We start from the raw sequence: 26,104 nt of genomic DNA, 5'->3' as shown, positions 1-26,104 counted from the left end.
GAGGTCTTGAACCACCAGTCATTTGTTCCCAATGTATTTCCGGTGCCTTCATGCACTCTTGTACCAAACGCACGTTTTTTCTGTACCTGGAGCCGATCATTTGCAATTGGGCTGTCCCGACAGACCAAGACGAGCTCTGTCGGCTCAAAAGCAGCGCAACACCTGCGAGAACAACAGAAAGATTAGTACCCAGCGGGGGCCTCTTAGTGAGCCCAAGATCTAATCAAGAATCGACTCCAGCAACAGGGCTGGGCGCATTGTTCCATACTCCGACCACTCTTGGTGTAAACAGGTCCCTCCTGGTCTCTGCATGAAATGCACTTTCCTGCGTTTGCTATGGTGTAACTGGCTTCCCCTGCATGGGCGAATGTGAAGAAGATCCTTAGTAAGTCATTGAAGAAACCCGAGAAGAGGTCGGAGTGGCCTCTGTCGTTCATCAACGATCCAGTCAGGCAGTACTCCTCTGTAAAGCGCCGTTCGTTCACATCGATTGGCTTTTTTTTGCCTTCATTCATGCAAGTAGTAAAAGCAAACACCCCTATTCTGCCGTGACCCAGATTTGAACCAGGGTTGTTGCGGCCACAACGCAAAGTACTGACCACTATACGATCACGTCGAGTTACCGATACACACGTGGCAGGGCGGAAAAGGCTGTGCTCTCTTCGTGACATAAACGGAAAAGTCCTGACGTTGCATTTCAACTGAGTCCCAGTATACATCGACCCTTCGACACTCTGAGTGACAACTCTCTTGCGTGTTTTCTCATATTTATGTAGTTTGCTTGCATGATGCCGGGAACAGCAGGGTTGTTCGCTGCCATATGGTCTAGTGGTTAGGATTCCTGGTTTTCACCCAGGCGGCCCTGGTTCGACTCCTGGTATGGGAACGTGTCAATTTTGCCTCCTGCTTTCCAAAAGATCAGCACCGTGTACGAAGGAGCCGCATTAAAACTACTCGAACGTACAAAACGTGCGAGAAGAGGGGGCGCTTGTTTCCAGCCGAAACTTCTCGCGTGTGAGACGAGCTGACCATCGCTGCAGGAGGTGGGAGGGTTACTCTGGTAGACAGGGCTGACCTTCGGCAATTGGATTTATACTCTCCAAGATGATATTTGCACTTTCTGGAGAGGCGATTTTCTCCACGTCAGTAGCCCGATTTCGTCGATTGCGTGGAGAGGGCTGTAGAATGTGACGCCGCCTTTCCTGCTCCGTCCATGAGAGGCGTGCTGGTCTCTGGAGAGAGAGCACGGTCCATCAGCGCACTCCAATAAAGGCACTGGAAGCAGCTGAATCGCATTGGCGAAGCTCAGCACTGGGCCGCTGGGCATGTCTTACCACTGTTTCCGTAGTGTAGTGGTTATCACGTTCGCCTCACACGCAAAAAGTCCCCGGTTCGAAACCGGGCGAAAACAGATTTCTTTTGTCGCCACGCACAAAAGGGGATTGGGGATTCGCCTAGCGCTGTGATCGAACAGACCCACTCACCTCTTAGTGTGGCAGGATCTGCACAGTGCATGTCGCAGCGCATCCTGCTTTTACTTCAATGCGCGTCCTGATGTACCCCTGTCTCCCGCGTGACAGGTGGGGACAGGTGACAGGTCCTATACTAACGAGGAAGACATCGCTCTCTCCGACCCCCCGGCATCGTGTCCCGACCCACCGTGCTGGAAGCCGACGCGTGCTGTGATTCCTTTACGGAGCAGAAATGACAACCGAGGAGCCGAGAGATCATTTCAGCATTTCGCGTCTGAACGGAAAACACAAACGACCAACTCAGAATGACTTGCCTTTGACGCTTTTCAAAGCGTTCTTTGTGCACGACGACTGCGCCGCCTAGCAGATACAAATGGGTTGTACAACTTTGAAGTAGCAAATGGAAGAGGGCTAAGCCCCCTCTCTTTTAGCCCAGGTTCGATCTGTCTCCCAAAATCACCAGGGCGCACACACACACACCCGTGCCATTGAAGTGCTTTGCTTCATTTCTAAGGGCAACTCAACATTCACTCCTACCCCGAGTGCAGAAAAGACAGCGTCCGCAGCAACAACAGCTCAGGTCTCTGCACAGGAGCTAAGCTGCCCCCATCTCCTCTGCTCTGCGGCTCCTGCAGAGCGGAGTCCTGCCTGGAGCCGTGTTTGCAGGCGGCAGCTCCCCACGCTCTGTCTGTGCGTCGTGAAATTAATTAATAACGTTAATAAATTTATAAAGTTAATAAAGTTATAATTTTGAAATTAATAACGATATAATTATATTCATGTACCGCAACACAAGAATAGTACACGCTGTACATTGTCTGTCGATAATGTTTCTGTAGTGCTTTAGTGGGTTAGGTTCCTGACTTCCATGTCACACGGTCTATGATTGAATCCCATGGAACTATGACTTTATTTTTTAACAAACATTTCTTTGAAAAAATGAAACGTTTCCCTTGGTCAGAGATTAAATAAAACCTCACTTTTTTAGGTTTTACTGTGCAGAGTGAGGTTTTACCTCACTTTTTTTGAGCAGAAGGTTTACTGTGACCTGAGAAGGGCCGGCATCCAATCACGGTGGTAAATACACAAAAGCTCTCACTCATCTGAGCTACACGGCTACCAAGATGATCTCGGGTGCGCCGAGCTGGTACGGAACATATTGAACTGATCGACGGCGAATTGTCTCTCACACAGGCTTTTCACCTCTAAGCTCCCTGACTGACAGTGATCAGCTAGGTAGTGAAACAGTCAGCTGCTTCTAAGCCTTAAACAGCTGCATCTCGGCGCTTCCACGGAGAGATGATTTGAAAGCCGAACATCACCCATTGGGAACACCTTACTATCACTAGTTTAAGAGACTCTTAAGGTCTTGCAGAGGTGCCTGTCTAATAGCATGCGCTTTGCAAGCTATAGGTGTTTAGGCTGAGGCAGAATGCCTGTTAACAAAATGTTTTTCTAAAGGTGTGTCCAAGTGGCTGCAAAAGGACAACACTCCTGGGGTGCTATGGCTTAGTTGGTTAAAGCGCCTGTCTAGTAAACAGGAGATCGTGGGTTCGAATCCCAGCGGTGCCTTCTTTGTTCTGTCTTCTTGAACAGTACTGGTCATTATGGACAACCGCCTACAGCTAGACTTAATTAACTGCAAGTATTCATTTCCTGTCTTTAACGCGACTTGTTTTTCTTAAAATGGATGCAACTTGCAAAACATGAAATACAAACCTTGCTAATCAGCGCTAGCGGCTGGCAAAAAAAAAAAGAAGCCAGCAATGTTTTTTTCTTTAACCTTAACCCTACTAATGGAGAAGAGTTAAACGACCGAGTCTATGCAGCTTAAACGGTGCGCACGTCGGGTTCTTAGCTGGTAAATCACGTTCACCCCAGTCCTTAATCTTTTAAAGAGGATACAAAATTGAACCTAGTCGCCACATCACATACATCCTGTTCAATGATAAAAAGGTAACATCTATCCTCGCTCCAGACTAAATCTCACGTTGAGGGCATATTTTTTTTCACTTTACCGTGAGTCGGGCTCGGCTGCACAGAGGAGAGAGCAGAGCAATGAGGTCACGGGGACAGGGGAGTCACACGCTGGCGGTTTGAATACGCGGAAGATCACTGAGGGATCCACAGTATATGGACCCTCCGTGCGCCATCAGTCCGCACTCCGGACTCTGAATCCTGCCATCCGAGTTAAGATCTCGGCGGAACCTGAAGCGCAGTTCCTTCTTAAAACGTAATCTGGTGAGCATTTCTAGAATCGTACTTGTATAGATGCAGCCTTTAATGTGTTGCTAGGTTAAAATTGATGACTTCTTGTATTTCAGTAGGCAACTGCCCTCTTGATTTCGGATTTAATGTCTTTATTACAGGGGCGCTTTTATGAAGACAGAGTCATGTTCAGGTACTTTGCTTGATGGAGGAAGCTGATTTCGGACTCTGTGATCTGCTCACCTGGAAAGGTCTGCTATACTACTACAAGAGAGAAGTAGAGTCTGGAAGAAGGGACAATTTTATGATGCTTTGGAAGATAATGTTTTTTTTTCTTATACTGAAAATGAAAGGTAGTTGTTTCTATATGGACTCAGTCTTTGGAATTTGTATATTTATATATTTCAGTGAACCCTCAGCCATTCCTTCTGTATTGTAATTCAATTTCTCTTTTAAAATTCCTTCCCCACTTCTAGGACCTGCAGTTGCTGAACTCCACAATGGCTTCTATTGGAAAGTCTGTGACTGAGACCAAGTAAGTGTTCACTTTTTTATGAAACCATTATTTATTTAGGAGCAATGAGCAATTCTTATATAAATGCAATAAAATCATTATGCTCAAACTATGAGAGAGAAAATTAAGGATAATTTAAGAAATCAGTCTTAGCTTGTTTCTATACACAGATGGTATTATTTATTTTCAAAGGAAACCCGCGCGGATTCCCCTGGTGTGCAAGATGTACCTGAATACTCTTGATCAGCTTCCTGCTCACTTGAAGAGGGCGTGTATGAAGCACGCCACGGCAGAAAAGATCAGGATGGCCTCTCAACAGGCGAGGGAGGACATGATGAATCACCTGAAGAACGGGGTCATCGTGGATTACCACAGAATAGAGATCGTGTCTGGTGAGGCAAACAGGATAGTGGTTGTAAGACTGCTAGAGTCCTTGGGCCTTTTTGTACATGGGAAGCCTGAAGACACATTGGCAAGGTGAGATATTTTTAATCTGTAAGGCTTCTGTAGTTTCTTTTTGAAATCAGTGTTACAACATATTATGTAAAAGCATGTTGAAAAGAATCTACCTGCATTCCAGCGGCCCTGAGCAAGAGGCCGCTGTCCAGGAGGAAGAGATGCCAGAGGCTGCTCTAGAAACTGAAACAGAAGCGGATAAGGAAGGGGAAGATGTGAGCTCTGAAGAACTCTATCAGCAGTAAGACTTTTTTATTTTTCAGATGTATCTATTTTTTACTAAAATTCTAATTTGTCTTATAGGTATAAAATGTTTAAACCGGTGTTTTATATCCTTACAGGCCCTGAGTAGTTAAAAAGTATCAGCAGGCCGGAAGAGAGTGGCCCAAGCTGGACTCTATAGAAAGCACTCCCTGGATGCTCCTCTCCTGATTGGATTCAAACAGTACCTTACCAAGGATCTGGGAGTGGCAAATTATTCTCAGGAGGTATTTATTTTTTAAAGGCATTTAAAATTAAGCAATGGTATCTTCATTGTAAATGTTTTTATTTCTTAGCTTAAAATTCACCCATGTGAAATGATGTCAGCCATAAACATCATGACTCTATATTTCCTACCTGAATCTATTCTACTTAAATTATTACATTATACACAATTTGAGTTCATTTTAAAAAGTAAAAGGTAATGAAAGGAATGCATTTTCATAAGAAAGATAATACCGATATGCATGTGATAATCTTCCTTATATCATGTAGTGCATCATTTGGACACTTTGTGGGCTTCAAATACAAAGAAAATCATGTTCTATGGTACAAGATAAATACAAAACTTAAGCTTCTTTATAAAGCATAAGCAATCATTTATTACATCGCTTCTTGAATTAAATCTTTTGACAAGAGGTAAGACTTCTGTTACATTTAAACCCATGTTTAGCTGTGTTTTTTAGATTTAACTGAACCAATTTCTGTGTGTGATAATGTCCTTGAATTCTGACAACATCACACTAAATTACATGATATAAAACAACTAATGTTTCTAGAGATAAAGTTTCTGAGATGCTTCTAATTACTTTTTATTACCAGGGACAGTTTAATTCACCTTGTACAGTACTGTAAGACCAAGATACTTTTTTTAAAAGTTATTTAACATTTTATAGAACTTTGTCTACTATGGCAACATGATGTGCTTGGTGAAACTTGGAAAAATACTGCTTGGCCACTTATCTTAAGATAAAGATAGGATAAAGGTTTATCTTTTGCACCTACCTGACCCCCAGGGAAGGCCAATGCTTTCTAAGTTGATGGTTCCCTACAGTAGACTGTACTTTAATTTCAAAGGTAATGTATATTGACCCAAATCAGTTTTGGAATCCAATCTACTGACGAGATGGAGCACATCCTTTTTTCAGGATTTTAGCATCATACGTTTGGTATATTTAGTCCCTAATGCTGAAAGAAATGATCATAGAACATTTGGACACTTTGTGGGCTTGAAATACAAAGCAAATCATGTTCTATGGTACAAGATAAATACAAAACTTAAGCTTTTATTTTAATTAGATTTGTTTATAAAGCATAAGCAATCATTTATTACATTAATATATGTGAAAATAACATTTTAGCATCATACGTTTAGTATATTTAGTCCCTAATGCTGAAAGAAATGATCATAGAACATGACATCTAACCTTACCTGCGGTGTTTTTAATCCCTATTGCTCAATGCACGGTGAAAGCATTCCATACATGTGTCTGACAATGAGGAATGGGCCCCTGAGACAGTCATTTGCCTGTTTCACAAATGATCGTATTTTACTAGAGATTCTGTTTGGGATTCAGATGTACATTCGGACAGCAATCCCTTTCAAGAAATGATACGTTCTGGATGAGGTCAAAGGTGCTGGAACACTGTATCTAGGATGTGTTTGCAGAGACTGTGTGTCTCCTGCTTCAACGCAGTGATAAACAGATGTGCTCCTTTAATTTATTGGTACATGCCCAGGGCAGTAAGCAGTCTGAGGATTTATTTCCAGATGGCATAGAGCAGTGAAGCAGTGAAGTAGTGCAAAACACTGGATCATTATATTATTAGAATCTATTCTACTTAAATTATTACATTATACTCAATTTGAGTTCATTTTAAAAAGTAAAAGGTAATGAAAGGAATGCATTTTCATAAGAAAGATAATACCGATATGCATGTGATAATCTTCTTTATATCATGTAGTGCGTCATTTGGACACTTTGTGGGCTTGAAATACAAAGAAAATCATGTTCTATGGTACAAGATAAATACAAAACTTAAGCTTTTATTTTAATTAGATTTGTTTATAAAGCATAAGCAATCATTTATTACATTAATATATGTGAAAATAACATTTTAGCATCATATGTTTAGTATATTTAGTCCCTAATGCCGAAAGAAATGATCATTTGTTTAACATGCACGGGTCTGTCTCAAAGGATGCAGTACTCCTGAAGGGTCTCAAACCCTACATTTCGGATGCCTAGCTGTATCCCTCACATGTGGCACCTCAGAATGACTTCTAACCTTACCTGTGGTGTATTCAGTCCCTATTGCTCAATGCACGGTGTACATACTGCATACATGTGCCTTGAGAATGAGGAATGGGTCCCTGAGACAGTCATTTGCCTGTTTCACAAACAGGGACCTGGACCTGGACCTAGACCCGGCCCGTACAGGGCTCAAACCCACGACCTTGGCGTTATTAGCACCACGCTCTAACCAACTGAGCTAACCGGCCTCACGACAGTGCTCCTCTCTGTGCTGCAAAAAATCAAACTCAGGGAATTTCTTTTGTCCTCCTTTGAATAGAAAGCCGTTTAATTCAGTGTACGGGCTTTCTCGTGCAGTTTCATGGTTCTTGTAACCCAAATCCTACACTGCCTGAAGTGCTCCCCCATTTCACAGCATTTTTCAGCTGATTTAAAATGTACCTAAAGGAGAAGCATTATTGAAGACCATCAATTACCAAGAGCTTTTGTCAAAGGTTTTGGTGGTCATTTTGAATGACCACAGAGCGCTGTGACCTCGGTTTTACATCTCATCCAAAAGACAGCGCCCTTTTACAACACAGCATCTCCGTCACTATACTGGGGCATTGGGACCCGCACAGACCTCAGGGTGAGCGCCCCACCGCCGGCACCATTAACACCGCTTCCAGCTGGAAGCTTTGTTTTTCCCTGTAGCTCATCCTCATCCAGGTACTGACCTGGCTCACACCTGCTTAGCTTCAGTGGGTTTTCAGTTGCGAGTTGCAAGGGGATGCAAGTGATGGAGCCGCTCACTGCAAAAGCCAGTGCATTGGCCAGGAATCGAACCCGAGCCTCCCGCGTGGCAGGCGAGAATTCTACCACTTAACCACCAACGCTCAGTGCCTGGGCCTTCAAAAAAGACGCTTTTTTGGTGCTCTGTGCAAAACGCGTCGACATCTGCTTCCAGCTGCAAAATGCCATTTGCGGACGCTGAAGAACTTATTTCCAAGGCAGCGGGTACAAGCGATTGGGCGTTTTAAAACCACCAGGAACAGCAAAGAGGCGCGCTTCTTTGCTTGTGCCGAAACACACCGACTGAAGGCGGACAACGTAGTCGGCAGGATTGGAACCTGTGCGGGGAGACCCCAATGGATTTCTAGTCCATCGCCTTAACCACTCAGCCACGACTACAGCAAGCCCCACCGCCGCTGCGTTCTTGCTACAATCTTACCTGGATCGCGAGGCGCCGGCGGAAGCCTATTTCAAAGTCGTTCTCCGTTTCAAAAAAACATTTCCAAAATACAAGCCTTGCAGACAGACACGCCTCAGAGGACTTAAGGGTGGCTTCATGTCGGAATGATAAAGTCTCCCCGTCCGGACATGAAAATGCCACTTTGTTACACACAAAAAAAGAATCAACAACAGAGAAATGCCCACAAGCATTTGAAAAGCCGCACCACGTCGCACTTGAAATAGCTCTTACATTAGTGGTAGACACAGGAATCGCCTTTTTATTTACGCTCTTACCAACGCGATGGAAAGCAAAACAAAGCAAAGCAGAGCAAAACAAAACGAACAAACGAAAACCCTCACGTCCCGCACTCGCATATAACGCTGTTACGTGCCCAAGCGGTATTGTACGTCATCCTAGCACTGCACCCCGGGTCGTACGGTATATGGGAACGAGCACACGCCACGAATCGTCTCGAATCACTCCCTACAGCTGTAAGGCGCCTTGAAGCGTGCACCCCCAACATTCTTCTTTGCGCATCTGTGAAAGGTAAACTCTTGAGCAAACTCTGAACCAGCTCTAAGGAAACTAATCCGATTAGACGTTACGTTGACTCGTCCTTTAAGGGACCCTTGTTAATTGGAGAAATCAATGATTTCGAATGAATTCTGTATGCGTTAAAAGACAGCTATACACAGAAAACATGCAGGACACTGCTCATGATGTTTCCCGAGCCGAAACACAGTGCGTTTTTCCAAGCCATTTGACAAAGCCCGCCCACTGAAAACTGCAGCAGATCGTGTAAAGGCGTTCAACTTTGTAACTACTGCACGCACAGGAAGCAGAATCAATTCCTCTTTTCAAACTGTCAAAGGTTTGCTGCAGGACATCGCACAATCTCTTTTGAACGGGGACAAACGATTTCTTATGGGGCGCAGTAAGTACAGACGTTTATAAAGCTCCACTCATGCCGACGATGCAGCATGAAGAAGCGCAACCTAACGTTTGACAGACAAAAGCCGGGCGCCGCTACGAGCAATATGAAATCAAACTGACAGCACACGGCGTTTCGCGCTGACTCAAAAGTGATCTCGACAGACGCTGTTCTCTGCATAACGTTGAAAGAGCTAAAGAGCGTTTCTGTTGAGACGTAACCCAGTGGGCAAAAGACGTATAATATACGTCTATTAAACGCATACCTTAGACGTCTAAATGTGGTCTACAATTCGTCTAGAATGAAATTCTAATGTACGTCTAAAGTTATACGTCTATGTTTAGACGTTCATTATACATAAATGGTTGGAGTTCTATTATACGGATAAATTTAGAGGACTATTATACATATATGGTTGGAGTTCCGGATAACTTTAGAGGTCTATTATACGTATATGGTTAGAGGTCTATTATACGGATAACTTTAGAGGTCTATTATACGTATATGGTTAGAGGTCTTTTATACGGATAACTTTAGAGGTCTATTATACGTATATGGTTAGAGGTCTATTATACGCATAACTTTAGAGGTCTATTATACGTATATGGGTAGAGGTCTATTATACATCAAAGATAGATTTTATAGGTGTAGAAACAAGTAAACCAAGCCAATGATTAGGTTTAGAAATTTATTCTGAAAATACACATTCACACCTGTAACATATGTATTTCAAATTATACATTGTATACAATCAATCAACAATCAACATATGGGCAATAATCATAAAAAACACAACTAGTCTTAAACTTCAGCTACAAATTCTGGTAACATGGCAATATACAGTATAGTAATGACAAACACAAAACTAATTACATTAACACACTAACTCAAAACCACATTTTGATTCAAATATACATTTTAAAATGTACAACTTCTATATTTCCAAGAAAAAAAAATATTACAATGGAAGTTAAGACGATTTTTGTCCACTATTTGCAAACCCTGTCTAATTGTCCTGTTAGAACCAAAAACCTATTATTTTCAGAGTCCAGATCTCCTGGCCCCCTGCCTTGCATATGCATTCTTCAAGTAACACATTGCGTGCTCCTTTATTTCTTTTTCTGTTGATGTAGGGTGGGACTTCAGCACCGCAGCTAGGAGAAAATTATATAATATTACTTCCCAAATAAATGATGATTAATATCTTCTTTAGTATAATCTAAAAAATGAACGGTTTACTAAGCTCAAAGCTGAAATCAATGTATAAAATTTGGCTTGCATCATAGCAGTTGAGCAATAAAGTCTGTCCTAATTAAAGAGTACCCAAAGTTTGAAAGTACAACATAGAATAAGAATAAGAGAAATGGCAAAACGATTTTGTGTCATCTTCCCCATTCACACTATTTTATGTGCCATTTTTTTGCTTATTCACATACTATTTTAATCAAAATAATATTAAGAAAGATCTGTATGTATTCAGATAGTATTATTATTGTTCGTACTTACTCGTCAAAAGAGGATTGCTGAGATATTTGCGGATATACTTCTACGTTTGAAAAACGTGTCCAAAATGGTGACCAACGAATACTAGCAATGCATTGTGGTATATAACCGGAAAATATGCTGGGTTCGATATTTTCTCAACGTATGCGTTTATTAATGTTGTCGATATTATGGTTGAAATTTAACATTGATAATACATCGCGGCTATGTGCCCCCTGCTATGAGCTGATGTGCAATTTTAACGCATGCAGTTAGTAAGGATCGGTCACTGTTGTATGGTATTATATATAATGACATTATGGAATAGGATGGGGACAGGCCTGGCATCACGGGGGGAGGGGGGAATGTCGCCCCTTCAGTTTTGGGCAAAAAGTTTTACCTAACTTAATTTGCGCCCTAAAAAAATAGTTGTACTTTGTCAATGGTCAGACAACACTAAATGACACGAACAGTCACTCAGTCTGTTTGATGGGCAGGAGGGCTATCCGTCCAGGAACTGCACATATTATTGAGTGTCAACATTACGATCCTGTTTGCTCAGGTGGACCGATTCCTTGCAGTAGTTTATCATTATACTTAAAATCGTTATATAACTAGGACTAGTTATAGCAGTCTGTGCTTTCTGTTGGTTTTACAACATTTTTTTCTTAACGATTCAGAACGTCCATGTAGCTGCAAAAATGAACGCTTATGGTACTTTTCGCTCCAGGCAATACAAACCGTGAGAGTGACGAAAAATGTGAAACTGAACTTCATCGCAAATACCAGATTGCTAGTCGTTATCTTCTATCATGAAGCACTAATCAATGGCATAGCTGCGAGATTTCATTTGGGTAGCTGCACCGTACAGCTCCGTTTCAACTGAAATATCACTCCCCCCTCAGAATTTCAGACGCCCCCCTACAGATTTTTCCTCGGGCACCGCACACTGATGGGGGACGGGGTGTCCAGGAAATGGTATCAACTTTTGTCAAGAAATTAAAATAGAAACTCTATAGGCACTCAAACATTTTACTGTTTTTTTTCAGGCAGGTGGCAAGACCCCCTCAGCAAAACCCTTGTATGCCAAGCTGTGGGCATTGATTCGTCGAATATACGTTTATTTACGGCGAAATTACGGCTATACGTATATATACGTCGCCTCGACGTATAATTAACGTCGAATTGCAACCGTAAAATTGACGACATGAATAAACGCATATATAACGTCGAAAACACATCTAACACAGTGCCTGAGGCTTTTTACTGTATGTATCGTGTGTGCTGCAACTAGGAGTATACGGCACTCTGCACAGTGTACGAAGTAAATTATTTTCGCAGTAATTAATTTATTATATTTACTATATTTATTATACACATGTAAATTAATTGCTGCGAAAATAATTTACTTCGTACACTGTGCAGAGTGCCGTATACTCCTAGTTGCGGCACACACGATACATACAGTAAAAAGCCTCAGGCACTGTGTTAGATGTGTTTTCGACGTTATATATGCGTTTGTTAATGTCGTCAATTTTACGGTTGCAATTCGACGTTGATTATACGTCGAGGCAACGTATATATACGTATAGCCGTAATTTCGCCGTAAATATACGTATATTCGACGAATCAATGCCCACTGGGAACAAGCTCGCTTCTTTCTACCATGATGTCACCATGACCAAATCTGTCTTTAAACACCTTGCTCAGTCTCTAACGAGACTGTCAAAAATAGCTTTCGCTGATTGTATTGCAAACCGGCGGAAGCGGGGTATTGGGAAAAGTTTTCAACTAGCAATAATCCCGCCTCAGCTAAACCTCACAGGCTACGATACTGCCACTGCGCAAAGCTGACGGTTGCCAGGCAACCACGGGGATCCTATGGAAATCGTTATCAATCGTCTCATGGCATGTCGTTGCTGTAACGCTTCATATTTGTCGTCTTCTTCTAGCTTGAGGTTTTGAAGAATTTCATGACAGACAAGGGCTCCGTTGGGAACAAAGAAACCCGTTGATTCTTTTCAGCAGCAGAAATACAACCCTTTAAATACAAGATGACAGAACAATGACGAAGGGCATGCCGGGAGGAACTCATGCACTACAGAGGAAAGGGGGTGGGCACGTACAGTTCACATTCAAGCCACAAGTACTCTTCTCGGATGTTGCACAAACAAATCCTAACGTCTTGAAAGCATTGCGGCATGTTTGTGTCCCACTTCCCGTGGCTGCAGGATGACTGACACGAACGGACAAACACAATCTGTGGCGTTTAGCGTGACGTAGTCTTGCAGGCATCGTGCTGTCTCACTGCAATACTATACCGCTGGAGGAAACAGTCCATCTGGCCATGAAACTCATTTGAACGTCTAGCTACAGCAACTAACAATATCATGATTTATTCAGGATGTGTGGAATCAGCACGTCCCGGAGACAGCTTCCGAAATCTTGAGCATTCTCTGGTGGTAGGGGCGTTCAAGATGGCGCTCAGGTGGGAGGTAAAGTTTAGTGGTTGAGGATTTTTTTTGAGTTTTTCATGACCTGAATGTTAATTTTTGCTTTTTTTGACTACAGAAAAATAAGGACTTAACACTACTTGTTTAAACTTCAGTTATAATTGAAAGAAAAAAAAACGATTTTTTTTAGGTTTAAGAATTTCGATATGAGTAACACTGGGAAAAGAAAAGAGAGTGCTGGGTCTTCGAAGGAGAACTCTAAGATACCTCAATCGTATATGTATAGCACTACAAGAAAATTGATGGCAACTAAAGGGAAAAGTGAAGCAGCTGGAGGGGACGTGGAAAGAGTGCTGGAGATGCGCTCGTACGCGAGCGCTCGCAGCCCAAGTGAGACTCAGCTGCCAGAGGAAGAGCCAGAGTCCCTGCCCAGCACACCTGTGAAAACCCCGGCAGCCAAGAGAGGAAGGGGCGACCTGACGCTGGAGGAGCTCCAGACCAACATCTTCAACATGATGGCACAGAGCATGGGTGAGCTGAAGGAAATGATTTGATCTAATACAGTCGCAATCGAAAGTCTTAAAAAGTCCATGGACTGTGTGTTTAAAGAGGTTGAAGACTTAAAGAGTGAAGTAAAAGTTCTTAAACAAGTAAATACCAAACAAGAAAAGCATATTAAAGAACTTGAATTGAAAGTGAACGATGTAGATAGATACCGTCGATGATGGAATTTAAAATTATTTGGAGTTAAAGAGGAACGTGATAAGGACCTTGTTGCAACAGTGAAGGGTATCTGTAAAAGGACCTGCCGGACCAGGAGGACGTAATATCGGCCATTGACTTTGTTCACAAGCTCGGGAGAGCGAACATGTCTGGGCAAGTGCGCCCCAGATCGATTATAATACAGTTCACCAAGAGGACGGCGAGGGACATGCTGTGGCGAGCGGCGAGGGGGAATGAGTATTTGAATGGGAACAAACTGAGGTTTGCAGAGGACCTGTCTGCTGCGGACAGGAGTACCAGGAACCAGCTGTGGCCCCAGGTTGAAGCTGCCAGAAGAGAGGGGAGGAGAGCCTACTTTGTGGGAGCGAGGGCCTTTGTGGACGGGAAGGAGATTTGCTCCCAGTGACTGCTCAGTTAATGATTATGTTTGGTTTTATTTGTTATACCAGTATATACTAGTGTTTCTTTAGTGTTAGTTTGGAATGGTGTAGTTAAGTGTTAAGGACTGTTATAGTTCTGGTTCTTTGAAAAACTCAATAGTTTAGACAGTCTTAGAGTTAGTTATTTGCTTTTGTGTATGTCTTTTTCATGAATGCCAGAGGTACTCGAAATGTTGTTAAAAGAAAAACTGTGTGCTGAGTTTTATTTTTTACAGGAAACGCATGCATGTTGAAACTAAAGTTTATAAATAATTGAGAAATATTAAAGCAAGGAAAATATGATACGTGTAAAATATACAATTTGATCACATAATTACTTAATTACCTCTGGTAGTTAAATGCTTTTTTCTGCTGCGTTTTTTTTCTCTTGTACATGACTCTGATCCTCTTGTTGTATTTGTATTTGTAAATTCTGTTTAATAAAAAAAATTAAAAAAAAAGCATTCTCTGGTGGTGTCCTGCAGGCTTCCTGTGGACATGTGTTGGTGGTATAGTGGTGAGCATAGCTGCCTTCCAAGCAGTTGACCCGGGTTCGATTCCCGGCCAACGCAGTGGTTAATGTTTTCAAATGCTATCATGAGCCTTGGATTGTGACTAGCAAAGCGAAGCCTTTTGAAAGAGCTAAAGCACTGAAAAACGGAATTGAGGGAGAATCTTACAGGGGATTCTGAGTGGTGTCTGCATACACGCAGTCCGATATGGGTGCTGAAAGCTTGAGCTACTCTCAATGTCATGCTGGCTTTCCCCGGAGTAAATCTGTTACATTGAAAGAATGCTTCTCGCAGGTTCAAAAAGGGACCCTTGTTAATTGGAGAAATCAATGATTTCAAATGAATTCTGTATGCGTTAAAAGACAGCTATACACAGAAAACATGCAGGACACTGCTCATGAGTGTGGAGTTCAGCCGAAACACAGTGCGTTTTTTCAAGCCATCTGACAAAGCCCGCCCACTGAAAACTGCAGCAGATCGTGTAAAGACGTTCAACTTTGTAACTACTGCATGCACAGGAAGCAGAATAAATTCCTCTTTTCAAACTGTCAAAGGTTTGCTTTACGAATGCAAAGGTTTGCTTTACGAAGGGATAAACGATTTCTTATGGGGCGCAGTAAGTACTGTTACTGTCACTGCTCGATACCGACGTTGGCCTACTATACCATGTTCAGCCACCGCTAGAAAATGTACGGCTCTAGCACCGGAGCAAGCAACAGGAGGGCCGACGTCAAACAAGCACATGTGTCGGACATGGAGAGCGACGAGAATGGGATTTGAACCCATGACTGCAGAGCACAATGAATTAGCAGTCCATCACCTTAACCACTCAGCCACCTTGTCGACGAAACTGGGCTGTCCGGACATGGGTTGGCGCGGTCCAGATGATCCTTTTCTTTTTTTTCCCTCGTACTCGAGGGTCATTTTCCTGTTCCACATGTGATTTCAACATTTTCCTTGGGAGATGTCAAGCCAGCAAGCCACTGCTGTGGTTCAGTGGCCAGTGTGGAGTTCAGTGGCCCTGTTGTACACAGAAAGCACATTGAGCTCCTTGGACATGAAAAGTTCCAGATAAGAGCCATTTGTCATCCTTTCTCTTGGTGTCGATGTTGCTATTGTATGTAAAGGTGGCAACTTGCTCAGCAAGCAGGCGGAGCACACACCGAATGCAGATGTGTCTGAGTGGTGTGTCCAAGTGGCTGCAAAAGGACAGCACTCCTGGGGCGCCGTGGCTTAGTTGGTTAAAGCGCCTGCCTAGTAAACAGAAGATCCTGGGTTCGAATCCCAGTGGTGCCTTCTTTGTTGTGTCTTCTCGAACAGAACTGGTCCTTACAGACAACCGCCTACGGCTAGACTTAATTAAATGCAAGTATTCATTTCCTGTCTTTAACGCGACTTGTTTTTCTTAAAATGGATGCAACTTGCAAAACATGAAATACAAGCCTTGCTAATCAGCGCTAGCGGCTGGCAAAAAAAAAAGAAGTCAGCAATGTTTTTTTCTTTAACCTTAACCCTGCTAACGGAGAAGAGTTAAACGACCGAGTCTATGCAGCTTAAACGATGCGCAAGTCGGGTTCTTAGCTGAAAGGGTGGTAAATCACACTCACCCCAGTCCTTAATCTTTTAAAGAGGATACAAAATTGAACCTAGTCGCCACATCACATACATCCTGTTCAATGATAAAAAGGTAACATCTATCCTCGCTCCAGAGTAAATCTCACGTTGAGGGCATCTTTTTTTTCACTTTACCGTGAGTCGGGCTCGGCTGCACAGAGGAGAGAGCAGACCAATGAGGTCACAGGGACAGGGGAGTCACACGCTGGCGGTTTGAATACGCGGAAGATCACTGAGGGATCCACAGTATGTGGACCCTCCGTTCGCCATCAGTCCGCACTCCGGACTCTGAATCCTGCCATCCGAGTTAAGATCTCAGCGGAACCTGAGGCGCAGTTCCTTCTTAAAACGTAATCTGGTGAGCATTTCTAGAATCGCACTTGTATAGATGCAGCCTTTAATGTGTTGCTAGGTTAGAATTGATGACTTCTTGTATTTCAGTAGGCAACTGCCCTCTTGATTTTGGATTTAATCTCTTTATTACAGGGGCGCTTTTATGAAGACAGAGTCATGTTCAGGTACTTTGTTTGATGGAGGAAGCTTATTTCGGACTCTGTGATCTGCTCACCTGGAAAGGTCTGCTGTACTACTACAAGAGAGAAGTAGAGTCTGGAAGAAGGGACAATTTTATGATGCTTTGGAAGATAATGTTTTTTTTTTCTTATACTGAAAATGAAAAGTAGTTGTTTCTATATGGACTCAGTCTTTGGAATTTGTATATTTATATATTTCAGTGAACCCTCAGCCATTCCTTCTGTATTGTAATTCAATTTCTCTTTTAAAATTCCTTCCCCACTTCTAGGACCTGCAGTTGCTGAACTCCACAATGGCTTCTATTGGAAAGTCTGTGACTGAGACCAAGTAAGTGTTCACTTTTTTATGAAACCATTATTTATTTTGGAGCAATGAGCAATTCTTATATAAATGCAATAAAATCATTATGCTCAAACTATGAGAGAGAATTTTAAGGATAATTTAAGAAATCAGTCTTAGCTTGTTTCTATACACAGATGGTATTATTTATTTTCAAAGGAAACCCACGAGGATTCCCCTGGTGTGCAAGATGTGCCTGAATACTTTTGATCAGCTTCCTGCTCACTTCAAGAGAGCGTGTATGAAGCATGCCACGGCAGAAGAGATCGGGATGGCCTCTCAACAGACGAGGGAGGACATGATGAATCACCTGAAGAACGGGGTCATTGTGGATTACCACAGAATAGAGATCAAAGGACACTTTGTGGGCTTGAAATACAAAGAAAATCTTGTTCTATGGTACAAGATAAATACAAAACTTAAGCTTTTATTTTAATTAGATTTATTTATAAAGCATAAGCAATCATTTATTACATTAATATATGTGAAAATAACATTTTAGTATCATACGTTTAGTATATTTAGTTCCTAATGCTGAAAGAAATGATCATAGAACATGACATCTAACCTTACCTGCGGTGTTTTTAATCCCTATTGCTCAATGCACGGTGAAAGCATTGCATACATATGTCTGACAATGAGGAATGGGCCCCTGAGACAGTCATTTGCCTGTTTCACAAATGATCGTATTTTACTAGAGATTCTGTTTGGGATTCAGATGTGCATTCTGACAGCAATCCCTTTCAATAAATGATACGTTCTGGATGAGGTCAAAGGTGCTGGAACACTGTATTTAGGATGTGTTTGCAGTGATTGTGTGTCTTCTGCTTCAACGCAGTGATATATAGACGTGCTCCTGTAATTTATTGGTACAAGCCCAGGGCAGTGAGCAGTCTGAGGATTTATTTCCAGACGGCATAGAGCAGTGAAGCAGTGAAGTAGTGCAACACACTGGATCATTATATTGTTAGAATCTATTCTACTTAAATTATTACATTATACACAATTTGAGTTCATTTTAAAAAGTAAAAGGTAATGAAAGGAATGCATTTTCGTAAGAAAGATAATACCGATATGCATGTGATAATCTTCCTTATATCATGTAGTGCGTCATTTGGACACTTTGTGGGATTGAAATACAAAGAAAACCATGTTATATGGTACAAGATAAATACAAAACTTAAGCTTTTATTTTAATTAGATTTGTTTATAAAGCATAAGCAATCATTTATTACATCACTTCTTGAATTAAATCTTTTGACAAGAGGTAAGACTTCTATTTTACATTTAAACCCATGTTTAGCTGTGTTTTTTAGATTTAACTGAACCAATTTCTGTGTGTGATAATGTCCTTGAATTCTGACAACATCACACTAAATTACATGATATAAAACAGCTAATGTTTCTAGAGATAAAGTTTCTGGGATGCTTCTAATTACTTTTTATTACCAGGGACAGTTTAATTCACCTTGTACAGTACTGAAAGACCAAGATGCTTTTTTCTAAAGTTATTTAACATTTTATAGAACTTTGTCTACTATGGCAACATGATGAGCTTGGTGAAACTTGGAAAAATACTGCTTGGACACTTATCTTAAGATAAAGATAGGATAAAGGTTTATCTTTTGCACCTACCTGACCCCCAGGGAAGGCCAATGCTTTCTAAGTTGATGGTTCCCTACAGTAGACTGTACCTTATCTTCAAAGGTAATGTATATTGACCCAAATCAGTTTTGGACTCCAATCTACTGACGAAATGGAGCCTATCCTTTTTTCAGGATTTTAGCATCATACGTTTGGTATATTTAGTCCCTAATGATGAAAGAAATGATCATAGAACATTTGGACACTTTGTGGGCTTGAAATACAAAGAAAATCATGTTCTATGGTACAAGATAAATACAAAACTTAAGCTTTTATTTTAATTAGATTTATTTATAAAGCATAAGCAATCATTTATTACATTAATATATGTGTGTAGCGGCGAGGCTTATTAATAAGGCAGAATTAAGTGTTCTGAGCCTTTCCAAATGAGGCCCCATTTCTCTGTTCATCTCTGTGGTGCAGCCACAGAGAGACTATTCATGCAGGGTGATTTAAGGTCCTAGGACAGCTCCCAAAGGGGGATGCACTTAGCTAAGCCTTTCTATCATGATCAATGGTCATCCATTGGCGCCTATCTGTCTAGGGAGTGCCAGTTGGACATCTGGACTGCATTACTAAGTGTCAGGACTAAGTGACTCATATCTCACCTTGATCAATCAATCAGGGACTGGTAGGGCCGAGTAACCCACGTGGGACTCTGATGCCCATGGAACTTTCAGCCAATCAATGAGCTGAAGTTCCTCCAGGTAAAAACAGGCAACACAGAGAGCCTGTGAGATTCAGTAAGATTCAGAAGGGAGGATTCAGAGGATTCTGTGGACAATTCTAAAGGGAATTCAAAGGAGAATTCCAGGGCAGGACGGCCCAGGAGCAGAAGGCTCCCAAGGGCAGGACATTCTCGCAGCGCGCCTCCTGACCATCCTGAGACTCAGCCCGGACAACCACGGAACGGCCAGTGTGTCCGAGTGCCAGAACTTTCCTTTGTTCTAAGAGTCTAGAGCGGAGGTTGCCAGAGAATAACCAGAGGATCCACCCGAGGTTAGCACCAGCAGCAGGCCTTGTGAACAGGTCGGAACTGTGGACAGCTGAATCACTATTCAGAACTAGCTCTTCATCAGAAACGAACCGGTCCTCTTCCTGACTTGCTCGGACCCACAGTCATCTTTTCTCATGTGCACAAACTTTGCTAGTTAAAGCCAACACTAACTAGCCGGTCAGTGAGCATCAGCAGCGCAGCGTCGCAAGCCGCACAGCACAGCCTGGCACGGAGCCAGAGAGCGCGGATTGGACAGCAACAGCCTGCAACTGTTTCTTTGTACCCGCAGGAAGATCTGAATCCCCAAAGATTGGATGAGTATTCAACTTCAATGCATTACAGCTCGAGAATTCAATTGTTATCCCAACCAGTTGATATCAATTTAATTCCTAAGAGTTATGTACTTGTTTGAGTATCTAATGTAGAAGTTATAACCAAGTTCATTAACGAAACGGTCTTAATGAATGATATACTGAACGTATGTCCTCTTGATATGTGTAACACTTCGTAACTGACTGAATATATATCTTTTGTATTCTGATAACCCTCTTGATAAGATCTGTTAGGTTTACATGCATATTTTATGTATTAATAAATGTATCCTCGTGTATTAGTACCTGTGTGTGCGCGTTGTTTGAGTTATGTCGCATGGTTTGATTCTAAAGCCATCAAAAGAATCAACTTTGTGATTTACTGCTACAATTAATAATTGTCTCAGTAAATGCCCAAACCCTACAGAACTGGTGCCTTCAGAGAGCCACTACATTTAATTTTGCTATGGCAACATTACATATTTGGCGTCCCTGAGCCGGTTTTCTTACATTATTTGGCGTCCCTGGGTGGGCGTGGCAAGACTGAAATGAGTCAACCAAGCGGAATAATTCAATATAAAACGCCGCGGGTTTCATACACAACAATACGGTGTGCTGAAAGCCGAAAGAAAAAAAAGTTCCCCTTGCTCTTTAAGCAGTGCTTGATTGTTTTGTGATCTTTTGCGATCTACCGGGTTGATTGCATACTTGATCTTGTGGTTTTCATGGTAAAACTGTGATTTCGTACTTAAAAGTAATACTCTTTAAGTTTAACGATGGTTGCTAAAAGGTCTGAATTCGAGTCGCTATTAAGCACTCTCTCTAGCAGCGACAGGTCTGACCACGATCTCTTCCATATCTCCGTCAGCGGAGAAGCTAGAAGGATAAATCTCCATTCTCTGAGAGAGCTAGCGAAGGACATAGAGAGATTTGACCCCGCAGTGTCAAAGAATAATATCGAGAGTTATATTCAGGACCTCAGGTATACCCTGCAGTATCTGCCAAACGCCACAGAACAGGAGAAAGTGTTTCTGGTCAGGAAAACTACCAGCAGAGCTGTACATGAGTGGATGGCTAGGCAGATGAAAGAAGTCTGTAATGATTTTGAGCAGCTTTGTCAAGCACTTATCGAAGAATACAGTGCGTTTATTGACCCGACTGCTGCGATAGCCGCCGCTCTTAACATTAAGCACAAGAGAGCAGAGTCCCCTCGCGAATATTACGAGAGACTTAGACGAACTTATTTTGCAGGGCGAAATGATGAGGGTTGCGAAGAGAACACACATTTCAAGGGTTTATTCATTGCGAATCTCCACCCGTCAGTCAGAAAGATGATCTTAATGCATACAGATGCACAGACCATGAAAATGACTGATATTAAGAGATTCGTGCAGAAAGCCTGGGAGTATGATGTCCAAAGTCGCTCTGAGCAAAAAGCTGTTAAAGTGACTGTGTTTGCCGTCAGAGCCAGCAGGGTTAATTCCCCCCTGCTCGAAGGAGCACAGGCTCCTGAGCTGGCTAAGCCCCGTTCCAAAGCATGCACACAGGACCACACCCAGCGTCCTAAGTGCCATGAGAACACCGGGGGAGGGAAAGGGCTAGATAAAGCTGAACAAAAGGATTCAGTAGCCACCCGCCTGGCCAGGCTTGAACAAGCTTTATTAGGACAGGGACAACCGCTCCCCAAGGCTGCCGGAAGCGTGAATGAGCTGATACTCTCCACTGGAGGAGGCGGAGACCCGCCCCCTCTCCCTCCCTCAGTCTATCTGATTGAGCAGAAGGGTTCCTGCCTGGATGAATTCAGCCACTCCCAAGTGAGTGCTGACTCCACCCCTGAAGTCACAGAGCAGGCAGTAAAACACAGAGGAAAAGCAAGAAGCTTTTACCTCAAGGCTGCCATGGGAGATGTCTTACACTGTGAGACACTGATTGACACTGAGGTTGAAAGGTGTTTGATGTCACACGGCAAGCTCAAACGGGTTGAAAAAGAAAAGGGCATGCGACTCAGAGAGGAACCTTTGGTGGATCACCAGAAAGGCAAAGTGTGGAAACAGGTCAAGGCTCCTAAGCCTTCTGTACAGAAGGAAAGGGGGGCCAAGAGGCAGACTGTGCTCACACAGTGCCCACCGAACACAGAAGCCTATGTGGAGATTCCTTCTGTTCCCTCTGGACAAGAAATAAAAATATTTCCTTGTTCCCCGGATATACAGGGAAGTCGTGTCCCGGCCAAGGTCCCAACAGCCTCCATGCCACAGGAGCGGTGCTCCAAGCAGCCGCCTGATCCACCAGGTAAAGCACACACCTTTTACATCCCTAAAGAGGAGCAGATCTCCCCACCTGGCGATGAAAAGGAGCTTTCCCTGTGCACCCTGGCACCCAAGAGGGGTCAGGAACACCACCCTGCAGTGGTGGAAGGGATCCAGATGGCAGGAGAGCAGGTTGGTGATGTAGCCCTCACCCTTAGCCCTGAGAGGTCCTCTATTAGTAAGGATCTGCTTGAGCAGCTGTCACAGGGCCACCGCCAGGTGCCCCTGGTGCAACATTCACAGGTTAGACAGGAGGTCCAGCTGGACGCTGAGACTACTGCGCTGTGGACACACCTGATCCCAGATGCCGATTCCCTCTGCTGTGACCCAGGGAACCTGCAGTCAGGTAACATTATTTCTCACAACTACCAGGTAGTGAGTGAGACTGACCTGATTGTTCCTGCCTCAACGGCAGGGTTGCCAACACACCCAGTCCCCCAGAAGGGACAGGGAATGAAAGCCGAGCCGGTTTTCTTACAGCCACCAGCTCAGTCTGTCAGTCTGAGTCTGACCAACAGTGGTTCAGCCAGACTGGAGCTGGATGGTCAAGTCACCCGCCTGCCAGTGCAGGACATCGCAAAGAGGGGTGTCAGAATCCCCGCCTGCACTGACATGGGCCTGGTGAGTGATAGTAAGTTCAAAGACAGTGAACTAGCTATCCCAGTGCTGGGGCAGCTCCCTGAACCCCTAGCAAGGGAAGGGGGGAGCGAGCAGGTGTCCTACACCCACGCCCAGCGAACGATTGTAAACATGCCGATAGAGGGATTCCTCAATCAGGAAGTGTGCAGGGTGGACCTGAACAGTGAGAATGGGGTAACAATCCCAGATCACTCAGGTGCTCCAGATGACCACTCAGCCGAGGGTCAGGCATGCTCTACCGCTGCACCACCCCCTGCAGGGTTCCTAGAGCACAGGCATGAACAAATCGAAAAAGCAGATGCCCTGGAAAAGGAGGAGCAGCATCAGCAGCTGCGTCAGATCTCCCCATATTTCCAGGATGTTGGTGCCCAAGATGCCACAGGGCATACTGAGAAAGACACCATGTACACGCTGCGCCAGCTTAGAAAGGCGACAGTCACTCAGAAGGAAATGACTGGGATCAGCCACCCGAAAAGACTTTTGGGAGGACTGATTGCTGCCGCCACTGTTGCACGTTTGCTTTTTTCTGGTAGGTTTGTGTGCTACTGGCACTCTCACCCTGACTGCCCCAAGAAGGCAGGGGTCAGAGATGCCGGAGGGTAGTGACAGACTGTATCGACAGCAGCAAAAGTTGGAAAGCTTAGGGAAAACCCTACAGGCAATTTCCTATGCAACAGGGTTAAACCTTATTCCCCAACCAGTGGACATGATTGTTGGTGTTATACAGTGGGTTTATGCTTGTGTGCAACAGGCCAGAATGTTGACACAAGACCTATTAAGGGAGCTTAGTGCCACTGTAGCTAGTCTAACCACGGCACGATTCCCAACCCACTTGATTCCACTCTTCTCAGTAGAGGAGTATGTGACATTAACCCCATCGCTCATAGCTCACCCAGAAGGCAATCCAAGATTGAATTTGGTTCCAAATCTTGAGATGGGTATGGCTACCAAAGCTATCCATTGGCTGTGTCTAAACGATTCACCAATGAAGGGTGTAAAGCTACTAACGAGCAGAGGGAGGTTAATGAACCCCATGAAGAGCAGGTAGGAAGTAAATGGCTGGTCAGCACACCACATTTAACTGACACTATGACTTGTGACAGGCATGATACAGCTACCACAATGCAGCTACCTAATCAAACAGTTTTCCTGCAAGTTCCCGAGGAGGCCATAGTACAGCATGGTAACTTAACACTGTACGGTCTGGAACCAGACAACATAAGACCAAACTTGAGGTCATGGATGCCTTCAGGTGCCACACTATTGAATTGGATAGAAATCCAAGAAACAGTAAGCCCTGAAGAGGTACAGGTAGTTAGTTTGCTTTAATGGAACAAACCTCCAAACCACCCAAGCAGATACCCAACACAGGTGTTGTGGTTTATCGCGGGGCTGGGAACAGGAACTGTTGTTATTGTAACACTGCTGCTGGGAAGCTGGATCATGACTGACAGTGTACTCTGAATGCTGTACTCTTGCATCAAAATGTAATCTGGGTAGCATGAATGAGTCAAAGGTAGCATGTCAAAAGAAAGGAAGTGATTTCTCCCCAAATATGTACTACAGAGGTATCAGATATTGACAGTGAACTTCCTGATGTGTAATTCCTAGACTTAGATAATGTCTCCTACCGTGTTTATACATACTCCAGATGTTATTCATCCTGTTTGTATCCAACGCTGGTTCCGGTATGAATTCTCGAGGAGTAATGTGGACATTTAAGATTAATGTTCTAATGGCAAGGGACATCACTTAACTCTGTTTTGTTTTGAAGGCAACAACGCCTCAGGACCTCGTGACCTTCAAAAAGGGGGGATATGTAGCGGCGAGGCTTATTAATAAGGCAGAATTAAGTGTTCTGAGCCTTCCCAAATGAGGCCCCATTTCTCTGTTCATCTCTGTGGTGCAGCCACAGAGAAACTGTTCTGCAGGGTGATTTAAGGTCCTAGGACAGCTCCCAAAGGGGGATGCACTTAGCTAAGCCTGGCTATCATGATCAATGGTCATCCATTGGCGCCTATCTGTCTAGGGAGTGCCAGTTGGACATCTGGACTGCATTACTAAGTGTCAGGACTAAGTGACTCATATCTCACCTTGATCAATCAATCAGGGACTGGTAGGGCCGAGTAACCCACGTGGGACTCTGATGCCCATGGAACTTTCAGCCAATCAATGAGCTGAAGTTCCTCCAGGTAAAAACAGGCAACACAGAGAGCCTGTGAGATTCAGTAAGATTCAGAAGGGAGGATTCAGAGGATTCTGTGGACAATTCTAAAGGGAATTCAAAGGAGAATTCCAGGGCAGGACGGCCCAGGAGCAGAAGGCTCCCAAGGGCAGGACATTCTCGCAGCGTGCCTCCTGACCATCCTGAGACTCAGCCCGGACAACCACGGAACGGCCAGTGTGTACGAGTGCCAGAACTTTCCTTTGTTCTAAGAGTCTAGAGCGGAGGTTGCCAGAGAATAACCAGAGGATCCACCCGAGGTTAGCACCAGCAGCAGGCCTTGTGAACAGGTCAGAACTGTGGACAGCTGAATCACTATTCAGAACTAGCTCTTCATCAGAAACGAACCGGTCCTCTTCCTGACTTGCTGGGACCCACAGTCATCTTTTCTCCTGTGCACAAACTTTGCTAGTTAAAGCCAACAGTGAGCATCAGCAGTGCAGCGTCGCAAGCCGCACAGCACAGCCTGGCACGGAGCCAGAGAGCGCGGATTGGACAGCAACAGCCTGCAACTGTTTCTTTGTGCCCGCAGGAAGATCTGAATCCCCAAAGATTGGATGAGTATTCAACTTCAATGCATTACAGCTCGAGAATTCA

General features: G+C 43.6%; 4 non-coding genes across 4 annotated transcripts; 3 read left to right on the top strand and 1 right to left on the bottom strand.

Annotated features, from left to right (window-relative positions):
• The first annotated feature begins 814 nt into the window (after nt 1-814).
• Nucleotides 815-886, top strand: trnae-uuc (transfer RNA glutamic acid (anticodon UUC)). Its single transcript has one exon. It is a non-coding gene; the product is annotated as a tRNA-Glu (tRNA).
• Nucleotides 887-12,502: 11,616 nt separating this feature from the next.
• Nucleotides 12,503-12,644, bottom strand: LOC138230237 (U4 spliceosomal RNA). Its single transcript, XR_011186272.1, has one exon. It is a non-coding gene; the product is annotated as a U4 spliceosomal RNA (small nuclear RNA).
• A 2,243-nt stretch (nt 12,645-14,887) lies between these two features.
• Nucleotides 14,888-14,959, top strand: trnag-ucc (transfer RNA glycine (anticodon UCC)). The gene has a single exon. It is a non-coding gene; the product is annotated as a tRNA-Gly (tRNA).
• Nucleotides 14,960-16,121: 1,162 nt separating this feature from the next.
• On the top strand, nt 16,122-16,195 carry trnat-agu (transfer RNA threonine (anticodon AGU)). Its single transcript has one exon. It is a non-coding gene; the product is annotated as a tRNA-Thr (tRNA).
• Nucleotides 16,196-26,104: the final 9,909 nt, after the last annotated feature.

This window comes from Lepisosteus oculatus, unplaced genomic scaffold, assembly GCF_040954835.1.
Source record: "Lepisosteus oculatus isolate fLepOcu1 unplaced genomic scaffold, fLepOcu1.hap2 HAP2_SCAFFOLD_48, whole genome shotgun sequence".
Classification (NCBI taxonomy): Eukaryota; Metazoa; Chordata; class Actinopteri; order Semionotiformes; family Lepisosteidae; genus Lepisosteus; species Lepisosteus oculatus.
Note: the sequence above shows the minus strand (reverse complement) of the source record. Positions and strands in the feature narration are given on the sequence as shown.